We start from the raw sequence: 14,660 nt of genomic DNA on the forward strand, positions 1-14,660 counted from the left end.
ATAGATGCTCTGCTGGGTTTACCAGTACAGACCACCTGGGTCTTCACCATCCCAGTTCCTCCCTGTTCAAATCTCTTCCACTGGTGAATTACAATCTAGAAGGTCGATCACATTTTACCACCTTCTACAAAGGAGGTAAGGTGAAACACTGAGGTCTAGGAGCAAAGTGTTCCTCACTGCCTTCCTTTCTTAAACACAAGATGGAAGAAACAAAAGTATCAATATCAGGATAAAGGAATTAATTTTTCTTTTTTCAATCTAATATCTATTTTATTTTTAAAATTTTTTATTTCTTCTTTTTAGTTATATGTGACAGTACAGTATACGTTGAGATATTTATACAAACATGGATTATATCTTATTCCAATTAGGATCCCTGTCTCATGGTTATACATGATAAAGAGTTTCACTGCTGGTGTATTTATATATTAAAGTTGTGTCAGATTCATTGAGCCTGTCTTTCCTATTCCTATTCCCCCTCCCTTCCCTTCATTACCATTTTCTAGTTCACTGAACTTTTATCTCACACGACAACTTTTTGTTGTGCATTAGCATCCACACATAAGGGATAAAAGGATCTCCTATTGGAAGAAATATAAGTCAAGAAAAGAAAATGCTGATGAAATAATGAGAATACGTTTCTCAAATCTAAACAAAGGTGAAAATGAGCAAATTTAAAAGACTTGTAGAATGAGAAGTAGAAGAGATCAAATCTAGACACATGACAGTGACATTTAGAAACAAGAAGTATACAAAGATAATTTCTAAAAGGCATTGGAAGAAAGAGCAAATCATCTTTAAGAAAACAATATCATCAATGGATATAAGACTTCCAAACAGCAACTGTGGCTGGCATAATATATTTAAAATACAGAAAATGCATTGTGGAGCAATAATTTAGTATTGTTAAATAGAAATGTTTTTCTCAGAAAATAATATGGTCATCAAGAACATGAAGATGACCTGAATAAATGCAAATATGTCCTGAATGCTTAAATTGAAAAATATCCATGAAAACTTAAAGATCAAATAAGCTCTACAAATTTTGGTAGAGTTTATGATGTTCATGGTAACTTTATTATGTTCTTTTTAAAAAGAATATGAAGAATCATCTGCCCTTCATCATAAAAATTAAAAATAATTAAATGATTAATATCATTAGTATCAAATATCATTAATATCAAAATTAAGGATTTGTATCAATGAAGAATATCATTGAAGAAGCTGATAGGTTATAGATCTGAAGAATATATTTGCAATATGCAAGAGAGAAAATAAAATGATATCTCGAATATGCGAGGAATTCACATTAATCAATGAAAAACAATAAATAAACAAAAATTCATAGGAAAGGACCGGTTTAAGACTAGAATGGATATGAGAAGAATCTCCAATTTGTGAGAGATGGTGAAATGAAAGATGAAAAATAAGGTGACAGTGATTGTCACCTTAATATGGGTCATAAGTTGCAAGTAGTTCTGGAAGGAGATCACATTTGTGAGTAAGTGCAAATTAAGGAGTATGGACAATGAGCAAATAAAGGGAGGAAATTCAGTAAGTTTTTCTTAATGAACTAGTAACTATTACAGACAACTGCTATGGACAACTGGATCTTAATTCTGCCAATGGTTCTGAGAAAGCATGTAGAATGTGCCTGAGAATGGTTCCATCCAAGAATTGAGAAATTAGGAATTGAACCATTAACTTCTGCTTCTCATTAGTTTTGAACTTCCTGTAAACATCAAATTTTTGGCACATGCAGGCTTCCTGGAATGTGAACTGGGGAGATGTCAGTGACTACAATCCTTAATTAGAGGAATTTAGGAAGCAGGTACTGGAACCCGGAAGCTATTTACATATACACCACTGGTAAATCCACAGATAGACATACGTGATGGGGCATTTGACAAGTCTGTTGCAGGCTGTGTTGTGCATTGCTGGAATCCACTCACAATTACAAGAAGACTGCTCTGTCACAGTCTGGGTTTGTGGCCAGTCATTGATGTGTAGGGGAATTCTCATTATAACTTTTGCTTCAGATTACCTTTTAATAGAGTTTGGTATAGTAAAGGGTCTAGGAAATACATCCTCCTAAGACAAAGTTTGAGAAGAAACAAGACCAGTCCCTCTTAAACAATTGGAATTTTCTTTTTCTTTTCTTTTTTTTTTTTTATTATTTTTGGAATTTTCTATGTTTGTTGTGCCTCTGCTATAACACAGATCCCCTGTATATGTACTATCCAAATTGCCCACTATGCAATGCCCTGTGAACTTTGGGAGTAAGCAACAAGTACAAATGAGAAGCATTCTTCTTGCTGTGCCGTGAGTACTCACACTCTGTCTCTAACTCAAGTCTCATGTCTTCTTCCAGCATGTAGAAAACTGATAAACTTTTAGTTTGCCAGTAGGGTAGAATCTCAGATCATTCACAAAGAATGCATTAGCTTCCTTATGTAACAACTAAATATTATTAAAAAAAAAAAAAAAAAAAAAAAACTTAGACCAAGTTTCCATTTATAACCTGAATGTAATTAATATTCTTTCACACTAACAAGAGACTACTATTTTAAAAAAAACCTCAAATCTTTATTTAACTGTTGCTGAATGTTACACAGTTTGCCTACCATATATTTATTGTGGTAAATGTACTAAGATCCTTCAATTTTGGGGGGGTATTCATTTTATATACTTGTGGTATTATTGCAAACTCCATCATTAAGTTCTAAAGCTATAATATAATGGTTTCTGGGTCTGAGAAAAGGACAAATTTTGAAACTTTGTTAGAAACAATGATTTTCCAATGGAGAGACATTGACATTTTTCTATTTCTTGATATTTGAGGGTGTAGGTAAGTCAAGTTACATCGTTTTTACATGTCAACTTTCCCAGAAACACACTTGTGTTAGTCATTGTCAAAGATTCCTAAAGATCAAGTTTCCCTAGCTTCCATTATTTGCTTTGCTGCCCATTATAGTAATTATATCTGCTTTGCATCTGATGGTTAAATGCTACTGGCCTTTGTTATAATCTATAACATCCCTTTGGAAATCAGATTTTGGTAACTTTTCATACCCATCATTAAAAGCTTCTCATGGATGCTGTGAAATTCAACCATCCCACTAGTGCATTTCTTACTGCTCCTATAGGAGGAATGTCACTTGAATTCAGTGGACAAGCAGAGTGACAGATAAACTTCCAGTTCTCACTAAATATCCATTCTAATATGGTAACCTTTCTGAGTCATCTGATTCAGCTTTGAATTCTCTGTTAAGGCACTGATCATTGTATCTTTTTCCCCAAACTTCAAAGCATATTAATTATTTGAAAAAATGACTTAATTATGTGTTCCTTTCTTTACCCACTTCTTTGCAATGTAACTTTGCAGCTTCCTTGAAAAATAGGCAAATAAAACTGCTTTAGTCTACAAATCTTGAATGGGTATAGACTCATTGACCAATAGAATGCAATGGGAGTTGTTTTGTCTCTGTATCTAACCTATGACTTAAGAAATTTTTCACACTTTCATTCTTTATTCTGAACATCTGCATGATAATCTAAATAATGATGAGTTAAACCTGAAGAAAATGAGAGACTGAAAGAATCTGAGAATGTGATCCTAGACAAACTATATTCAGATCTTCTGTAGACTAGCAACATATGCCTATGATAATCCATCTGACATAAACTGAGCCCAATCTAGACTTGAAAAATCATCTATTTTACCACTGGCTTGTGAACAAATGGCTGTTCTTTAAGCCTTGAGGTTTTTGTGTGTGTTTGTTATGCAACATTATATCAAAGGAAAACTGATACAAAACAATTTTACCCACTTATTAGGGCTGACCCCAGAGATCATTGCCAGCATTTTCATCCTGATTTGCCATAAATCACAAACTTTTTTGAAAAACTTTATATTCTTCCTCCTCTTCCTCAGTGTACTACCATCAAAGATCACGTTCATATGTCCTTGTATTCTGCTGCTACATGTTTAAGTGGTTCTTGGGAAATTATTCCCTTCTTCACATATTATGGACCACAATTCACATTTGACAGACACTGAGACCTTGGCTTAGTTGTTGATTTAGAATGAAGGCACAACGCAACAAAATCTTAAGGTAAAACATCATTAGTATATATTCACCTTTGGTAAGGCCAAACTTGATCTCCAGGCACTGTGATTTTTCTATAGTAAAAGATAGGTGATCATTTCCCACCAGTTTATAGTGCTCCAAAGAATCAAAAGTACAAAATTATCAGGTTTATCCATACATTGTCCTCTGCGTATTCTGTACTTCCCAGACCCCTCTATGAAGTGCTTAATTCTTTTCTCAGTATAAATATGCTGTTTCTGTGAAATTACTACCTTTGGTGGTCTGCAGCTCTTAAAATCAAAACATGGATTTGGTTTTCTGCACAATCTAAGTTTGGGTTGCCTAAAATATAAATCTCTTCAAATTTTACCATGGACAATTTCTGGTTTGACAAGAACCTTGAATTGATAGTTAACTGCCTGTCATTGACTTTCTTCCAGGTTTCTTGGTCAGCAATTAAAACATACTCGACTCCAATATCTTTATAATTACTATCACTCAAATATGTTTCAAGAACCAGAGTTATTGCCTAAATTATTCTTTTCCTTTGTACTTGTTTCTCACTCTCCATAAATGAAAGTCTAAGCAGTTGTGGTGTTTCACTTCAGAATCTATGTTGCCAACCCATTTCCCACCAGCAGTGGTGTACTCAGTGCCCTCTGACCCATTCCATGTCTCATCATGATGACCACTGTTATTATCAAGTTGTATGGATTACCTTAAGATCTTAAGATAGTGCACTTATCTTAAGATAAATGAGTAATGGTTTGGGATGCAGCTCATTTGTCTGGGAGATGATCACAGGAAGCCTAAGGAATTAAATAGGGTAAGTAGGAAGATGAAAAGAGACTTGGCTTCAGGGGTGTGTAAGCTCTGCAGTCCTGAGAGCCCACGCTTAGAAGGGCAGCACACTTTAATGCCTTGCTGTCACCATCTCAAAATTCTTAATGATTTTGTCTTTCAAATGTAAGTAAATATTATTTAGTGAAAAAAACTAATGATGGAACAAAGAGCTATGCCTATAAGCAGAGGTAATATGTGCGATGTGCATGTTCATTGTTCCTTAAAGTCCCCTTCATATGCAGCATTAGTCATGTTGCATGAGTATACAACATTAATACTATAAGAATTTAATCCAACAATATGTTGGAACATAGGCCTGAAGTATTTTTCAGCAAATGTATTATGAATAAAATTATTTACATTTTATTTGTACTATATTATCCTTATGAAAATATCAGAGTATTCAATTATACCAAAAGAAGTGAACAAAACTCATCCATATACTCAGTATTCAGAAATAACAATTTCCAATTTTAGTGCACATATCTTCAGAAGTTGTTGGTCAAATAAGAATCACTTCAAAATACTTATGTCCTGATCATGGAAACTGAATATGTTATCTTACATGGTAAAAGGGATTTTTCAGATGTGAATATGGTTAATTACTTGACATAAAGAGATTGTTCTGGATTGTGGCTGGGGTCCAACTAATCACCTCAAAGCGTAAGAGTAGAAAACACCGGAAGGGTATCACATTAGAGAGATGTGAGATGCAGAAGTTCCAATCTGTAATTTCTATCTTTAAAAATAGAGGAATAGACCTCTATCCAAAGAATGCTTTGCATTACCAAGTAGGGATAAATCATCAAGAAAACAAGAATATTGGTCCAACAACTTCAACGAACTGCATTCTCCTCTAGAGACACTAAAAAGAACCCAGTTTAAAAATCCCTTGATTTCAGTGCCATTTCTGGAACCAGGCTGGCTCAGTTCAAAACAATGATCTGGCTTACTTATGTGACCTCTATTTCCTCCTATTAAAAAAGGAGGAATAAAAATAGTACTACTCTACCAGGTTGATGTGGGATTATAATATATGTAAGTGAAACAGTATTAAGTATACTTTAAGTGATAGTTGTTCTTAATTTTTTACTATTATAACCAATTCTTCCAAATATGAATCCATGTCTACAATTGTTAAAATTTCCACAAAAATCTTCCATTTTAAGCACATTGCATAATGCAATTAAACAATCCCTAACACAAAATATTCAGTTTATGTATGTCATATGTGTGTTTGTGTATATGACTTTTATTGTTTTTCAAACTACCCTTAAAACAAGGCTGCTTAAACTGCAACCAATTAATTAGATCATTATTTCAGGGTTTTTCTTGGCAATTACTCTGAATTAAGCCAGCTCAGTTCATTGGTTAAGCTTGCTCTTGCATCTATGATGAGGGGGCAATTAACTGGTGATTGGATGTTGCAACATGATATCCTTCAAATGTGTGTTTTGCAGATCATTAGCCAGGTTGATGGGGTATCTAGGCCATGTGACTTTCATCATCTGGTGGGTTAAGCAGGGATTCTCATGTTAGCAGTGGCAAGAGCCTGAGGAATTGCAAGATTGAACAAACCCAATATCAGTGTGCTTCAGATCTCTGCTTATCTCTTATGACATGGCATTGTTCCAAGGACAGGTCCAAGTTCAGAGTCCAAGGGCAGTTTACAAAACAAGTGAGACACTTGTGGGGAAAACATTGTAGTTGTGTTTGACATCAACTATAACTCTACTTTTCTTTTACATTTTTTAGAAAGGTAAACAATACTGATGAATACCAATCTCAACTTATCTAGAAATACTCAGATATGTTTTATCTAAATCACACTTCTCTGGCTCTGTTTATTCAAAGAAATAGTTTTAATTATTTGTTTTAATAATTCTGAAATGATTTTTATCTAAAGTATTACATAATGTAATATGTGGTTAATTTTCTTCCTAAAATCAGAATGTATATTATTGAAATATTTATTGCGACTTTTCAAATAATATATATAAAACATTCAGTTATAATTTTCAAGTTAGTCTCCTCAGTGATTTTTTTGGTCACATATATTTTAGAATCTATTGAATTTTTATAATTGAACTACATTTCATTGTTATTGCTTCCATTTTCTTACTCCTCAGTTGCAGTGATAAAATGTCTGTACTTAATTTAAGTGCTATGGACCATCATGCCAGTAATAGAAGGTAATAGAAACCACAAATTAAGCAATGGGTCAGTGAGTGTGTATGTGTGTGTGTGTGTGTGTGTGTGTGTGTGTGTGTGTGTGTTTAGAGTAGCTAGATCATACATACCAACTACAGCAAAACCACTGAGAGGATTCTCCACAGGTTTCTGTTATCCATTGTCAGGAGTGTTTTCTGTGCTAAGTTCCTGAAAATATTAACAGAGTTTGAGGAACCTATATAAATGAATTTTATCTAATTTCAAACAATAAAGCAAACTGATTTATAGTGCCAAAAATGTACTAAGAATATGGTGATAATTTTATAACTTTACTTTCAAACAGTGTTTACTCCATCTATTTGAAATTACTATAATTTTCTAAATAACCACTTTATCATGTAAGACTTTTTCCTCTAATCTTAAAGTGCTCAGAAAGAATACAAATGACTTTCAGCTTAATAATTTGACTTTTTAATGATGCAATGGTATTTATTTATGTTGTTTATACTTTTTTGAAAATGCTGTCAAAATATGTGTGAAAAACCAGCATGCCTTTAATGGTCCCAATTATGAATTCTATAACTTTCAAAATGTGATTTGCTCCCTTTTGTTCCACAGTACGTGTATTTCCTGCAAATGATGTTTTTTAATGCTATGTACTGAGAAGAAATATACTTTCCTTCAGCAATGTGTTCCTTTAACCCCTCTACTTTGGAATAGGAACTATAACTTTCAGAAATATTTTCTTCTGAGACTTGGACTGTTTTCATTGTTAAAAACAGAGAGTTCTGGATAAGAACATGCAACTATGACGAGGGAAGAAATAAGTAGTGAGTAATTTTGGCTCCAAATAATACTGCCATTATGGGTATGATCCAACATAACTTTTAAGAATAGCAAATTCATGCTGAACTCAGTCAAAAGAGACAATGATTTGGTCCACAGAGAAAATAAATATATAGTTAAGACATCTAGTTCAGTGGGAAACATAAATACTGAAGTCATTTGTTCTCTTTGTTGAAAAATAGAACGATCCTTGAACTGCTGGATTCCCTATGGAGCAAATTCTTTGTCCAGCAAAACTGACCAGTTTTCTCAGGTATTGATAGTAGAAAGGAGTAAACGTTAACAGCATCTCAGTGTTACAGTATCACTGAGATTTAGAGAACCAAATAAAAATTGTGATTTCATGCAGTATTGGAATATATTATTGGTATTAAAGATTTTCCAGTTTCTTTTTAAAATAGGAAAGTTCCCAAGCAGAATTAACTGCTGTGTATGTCTCACATATATTTATATAATCTTCATAGAGTTTATAGCTTCCTCTTATCTTAAATGGGCATTTTATTTAAACAATGTGTGATCAACAAAAAATAAGAAAAATAAATTTAAAATTTTCTAAATTTAGAAATAGACAATAAGAGGGAATTTATACAATTCAATAAGATTTATTTAATTATTCCTCTCCTACTTCAGAAATATCTCTCGCAATGAGGCTGCTTCTAAAAAAATTGTGTTAATGGATTGCCCAAACTTCTCCAATTAATTTCTTCATCTCTGAAGCTCCCTCTGGATTCTACCTCTCCTTTTCTTTACATTTTCTAGTATAAACTCTTCTAGTTAGTCAGTTGATCCAGATCACCTCTCACACAATTGTCTTCAGTCTATATAATGAATCCATGAAGAAATAGAACTTGCCATTCATTTTTGAAGTTTGGAGGAGGAGTGTTCGTGAAGATTTGAAAGCTAGATAATAAGCAATAGCATTTTACTGACTATATGGAGGCAGACAGAAGGTGATCAGGTGTACTAACCAATATTTTTCTATAGGTTTTGCATTCAATAGCACATTTATCTCTCAGTAACCCAATTAGGTGTGTCTAATTATTACTCCTAATTTAGACTTGAGAAAACTCAAATGTATACAATTTAAATACCTTGTCAAAGGACCCACACAATAAGTGGCACAGTTTACCTTCAGGGTCTAACTCCAAAAACCATGCTTTTAAAGGTCAAATTATAGTCCACTTTCAATTTAACTTAATAATTCAAATTTAATTAATTAAATTTAAATTTAAATGTAATTTAATAATTTTGGTCCGTGTCATGCATGTCATATGAATCGAAAGGTGAAACTGACGCAGAACTATGAAAGAAGAGAAATGGGTGGAGCAGAGGGGTAAATGTACATTTTCCCTTAGTTAAAGCTAAAGGAGAGAAACAATCCTTTCATGATGGGATAGATTAGTAGTCTACTTTTTTTTTCATTCTCTCTCTCTCTCTCTATATATATATATATCTTTCTTTTTAACCCTGAGCTACATCCTCAACCTTTTCTTTTTTTTAATTTTTAGATAAGGTCTTACTAAGTTTCTGAAGCTGGTCCTGAACCTATGATTCTCCTGTCTCAGTCTCCAGAGTCTCTGGGATCAGAGATGGCAGGCATGCGCGACAGGGCATGGTGAAAGCAAGTCTTCTTTAGTGTGTAATGTTTTCTGTGTTTTTTCTTAGATATGTAGGTAGTTATTGGAATGAATTTGTGAAAACTTAGATTATAAGAATTTTATCTCTTGAAAATCAAAAATAAACTTCTATTAATCCCACAAAATACAGCAACCAGAAAATTAAAAACATAATTTTTAAAGTTATCTGATATACTCTTCCATAGAGAAAACTTTACAAAAATGATGAAGACTTTGGGAAATACAATTAGAGTGTTACAAAGAGACATCTTCATTAATTTAATATTTGTATTATTTTAATTACCATGTTGAAAATAAAACAGTCACATTAACCAAACACAAGTTTGTGACAACATGGAAAATGTTTTTATAATTATCATAATTTCCCTATATCCTGCTATACAGTTCATATTAAGTTTTCATTTGCCAGCCTCTGATACTACTATTATTACTTGCTATCTTCAATATTTTCCTCTAAGAATTATAATTTTAATGCTATTAGAATTTCTATACAGCAGTCTAACAAAAGTTTAGTGTCTTTAATTTTCCTGCAGAAGGAAGGCATTTGCAATGTAAACTTTTTCAATAAATTTGGAGAACTGGAATTTTAGCATTATAGTGCTCTAACTTTACAAGCTTTGGAAAGCACTCAGTAAGAATAATTTTCTTAGTACTGGCCTGTTGGTATTTAATCACTGATTATGTACTTAAAATGACTGTTTTGTCATGAAAAATATAAGAACTAGAAAAAATGCCTTAGTTTTCAATTTTTCTGATTGTTATTGAAACTTTACATTTTAAGGGTACTGTTTTTCTTTGGTATGTGAGGGAAATAATTGTCAAGAAATTGTTCAATTTCTGGATCTTTGTTAATGAAGTCACAGTGTTAACCTGGTTAAAAAAATACATGGGTCAATTATTGATTTGCACTTATATTAGTTAAAAATACCACCCGGGGCTGAAGGTGTGTCTTGCAGAATGTATTATTGGCAAGATAAGGCAACATGGTACAAATGAAGAAATACAAGCACATCATTGTTACAATTGGAAAATCAAATACAAGTCTTTATTGATAACTAAATAGAAGTATAAGAAAATAGGGGAAAGTAAACACATGTTGTGATGGATATTAGTAGTTCTTTCCACACTCAGTGTTTCAACATATTGGCACAAGCCAGTTATTGTATCAACTGGACTGATTTGGGAAGAATTATTATGTATAATTTCATTAATTTTCAAATTTTAATATTTTTTGAGTATCTACTATGTGACAGTTTGAGGAATTCATAATCTATACAGAGGACAAACTGACTCTCTTGTACAAGATAAGTAATTTCAGCATTACATGATAACATATAAAAGGGCACCTACCTAAATTATTTGATAAGCACCCAAAAGGAGCAAATAGGAGCTAGTGATGTTCACTTCCAAACTGAAGTTTGGAAAGTGATTCCAGTTAGAATGAGGAAGATATGATACATACAAGTGTCTTTGAATGTGAGTGAGGTTAAACAACAAGGATGGAAAAATAATAAGAATTTGTGATATTTTTCATCATAATTCTTGTTAAGAGAACAATGAGAAGTCATTGAAAAATATCCAACTGAAAAAGAACATGATCAGATTGACATTTTTAGAAAAAGGTTTGTATATCATGATTGACAGAGGGTCAGTTTTTAAAATTTTAACCTGGGATGATTGTTAAGAAATTTTAAAAAGGCACATTGCTGGTGGAGTTGCAAATTAGTGCAGCCGCTCTGGAAAGCAGTGTGGAGAATCCTCAGAAAACTTGGAATGGACCCACCTTTTGACCCAGTTATCCCACTCCTCGATTTATACCCAAAGGACTTAAAATCAACAAACTACAGTAACACAGCCACATCAATGTTTATAGCAGCTCAGTTCACAATAGTTAGATTGTGGAACCAACCTAGATGCCCTTCAACAGATGAATGGATAAAGAAACTCTGGTTTATATACACAATGGAATACTATTCAGCCATAAATAATAATAATATTATGGCATTTGCAAATAAATGGATGGAATTGGAGAATATCATGCTAAGTGAAATAAGCCAAGCCCAAAAAACCAAAGGCCGAATGTTTTCCCTGATAAGTGGAGAAAGATATATAATGAGGTTGGGGGGGTGGGGAGTGAGAGAAGAATGGGGGAACTTTAGGTTATGTAAAAGGAAATGAGAGGGAGGGGTATGAAAAATGGTGGAATGAGACAGACATCATTGCTCTATGTACATGTATGATTACACGAATGGTATGAATCTACTGTACAACCATAGAAATGAAATGATGTACCCCATTTGTGTACAATGAATCAAGTTGCAGTCTGTAAAAAATTCAAAGATAAATTTAAAAATAATAAAAGAGGAAATTAAAATAGAAAATTGATTACCTGGAAGAGCAACCTGATGTGGGATGTGGAGGTCATGAGACCATGCAGTTCTACTTAAAGATAATTATTTATAGACAGAAAGCATTAACTTGCTTAATTAACAAAAATCAAAGGAGTGAACTTTCAATTTATGCATCTCTTCCCAGTATTCTGTTTCCACACTTATGTATGCCAATACATAACACTATGTATGTTGTAAAACTTTTATATCACCACAGAATGTTGACTCTGAAAGTAGAAAACTCTAGCTTAAAAATAACAGAAGCAGATCGTAACTCATTCTGTGGGGACCATTTCAATACCATAAGCAACTGTTTCTTCTTCAATATAATGAAGGTTATGATAATGCATTACTACATAACATTGTTCCCAATGCCATAGTGTTTTATAAATTATAAAGCATTAGAGAGTTATGAAACCTTATATCTTATTTTCAACAAATGTATTTTATATGACTGAGGAATTTGGAATACTCCTGGTAGTTAATAGTCTTTTGTTAAAGTGAATATAGAAATATATTTCGGAAAGAGTAAAGTCAAAGAACTCTTCAGCCATGATGAAACACTTACCACAATTTTACACCACACCCAATATTGATATGGTAACTCTATGCATAAAAATCAGGATGAGTTGGTACATGGTTTTGATAATTTGCTTTTCTAAATTTATCTTTCAAATTAGAATGGAAAAAATATTACAGGGTAGATTGTTATCAGATTTGAAATATTTTAAAATGTTAATTTTAAAATACATTATTTTGCTGTTTTTAGTCTGGAATGGACAACAGAAAGAGAATTATTCTCTCAGCTAGCACCCTAGAATAAGATAAATCCTGTCATTTACTATCAGGAAGCACTGGCTTCTTTGTTCAGTATGGAGTCCAAATAGATATGCATTTACCTGTAAACAACATGTTCTTCATAACTTAGAGTAGGAACTGGATCTATAGGAGAGAGAAACCAGGAGTCTACAAACTTTGGCTAGAGAGAGAGATCCAGATAGTCGCTTGTTTTGTAAATAAAACTGCAGTGGATTTCACACAGTCAAGCTCACTTATTCATGTGTATCTATGGTTCACGTTTGTTTTGTCTACAATTAATCATACACTTAAATAGCAGAAGTTGTTCAGAGGCCTCAGGGGAGCAAAATTTGAGGCTATTCATCATCTACCCTTTATTTAAAAAAAAGTGTGAACTTCTAGACTGGAGAATTACATGGAGGCAACCTCAAGGTTCTTACTCTTTCTACGGGCACAGTAGGTTCTGGTTGTCAATTCTGTGACCTATCATTGTATATCAATCAGAACTCAAAATACGCATGTATCAACAAAGAGTATAGATTCATATGTGGCATTGCAAGAATAATAGGTAGTAAGAAAACAATTACATTTACACTTCACTTTTACTTAAGATTTTTTACTACTATGCCAGTGTCGATATGCTCTATGTATTTGAATATCTCCAAATATGAAAATACAAGTTTTAAAAGGTGGCAAGATTTGTACCATTTTGGCAATGGAGATTAAAGGCATCTTGAGAACTCAATACAATGATGTAAAAAGTGCAGGAGAAAGAGAGAGCATTACTGAGTAGTACTCATTTTGAAAAGGAAAAAGATAATATATATTTTTAAACACTGCGAAACTATAAAATTTATCAAAAATGTACTCAGTCAAGGAACACTGTCATTGCCAATGCAAGGCTAACATTCTAAAATTCAATTGGTCAGGAAATGAAATGACAAAGAAAATCTAAGTTTAATAATAAAGAAAAAGTAGAAAGGCAAGGGTAAGGTATATAATATTTCTAAATTGTTATGTATCATAAAAGTGGTCATTCTCTTTATCCATTTTTTAATATGGTGTGAGGTAAACTCATTCCTCCGTGGGAGGATACCCAATTTTCCTAGCACCAATAATTGATGTTATTCTCCTTTTTCCTAATGAGTATTCTTGGAACATCGGAACAAAACCAACTGACCTTGGATTTATTCTTAATCTTTTTATCCTGGTTCCCTGATATGTCTGCTTTTTTGCCAGTACCTGCTGCTTTTATTTGAAACAATTAATTTTTAACTAATTTTTTTATTAATTAGAACATGTTTTGAAGTTTTTGTGAATATAAACATACTTATATTAAATATATATATATGTATATATATATATATCATTTCTCTGGCAAAAGGGTGCAATTTAACTTCTTTCTTTTCCATGCAGATGAGTTTTTAAAATTTTCTAGCCAATCGTTCTGGTTAGGCTTTCAGTACAAAGAATTCATTTCCCTTTTTAAAAAAAATTTTTTTTGTGGTAGTGGTGCCGGTGAACTCAGTTTCTTGAGCATGCTAGAGAAGTGCTCTGACCCTGAATTACGTCCCCAGACCCTACTACAAAGGATCTAAATAGTCATTTCTCAAAAGAAGATACAAATATATAAAAAATGTTCAATATTTCTACTGATCAGGAATATAAAAATTAAATCCACAATGAGAAACCACTTCATACGTTAGAATGGCTACAATATGAACGATTGGTATAATGAGAAATTATACTCCATTTATGTACGATTTATCAAAATGCATAAATGCATAAATACAGTATGCAATGCATATTGTAATGTACAACCAATTCAAACAAATTTTTAAAAAGATAATGATAACAAGTGCTGGTAAAAGACATGGAGAAAA

The sequence above is a fragment of the Sciurus carolinensis genome, chromosome 10 (assembly GCF_902686445.1).
Source record: "Sciurus carolinensis chromosome 10, mSciCar1.2, whole genome shotgun sequence".
NCBI classification, from domain to species: domain Eukaryota; kingdom Metazoa; phylum Chordata; class Mammalia; order Rodentia; family Sciuridae; genus Sciurus; species Sciurus carolinensis.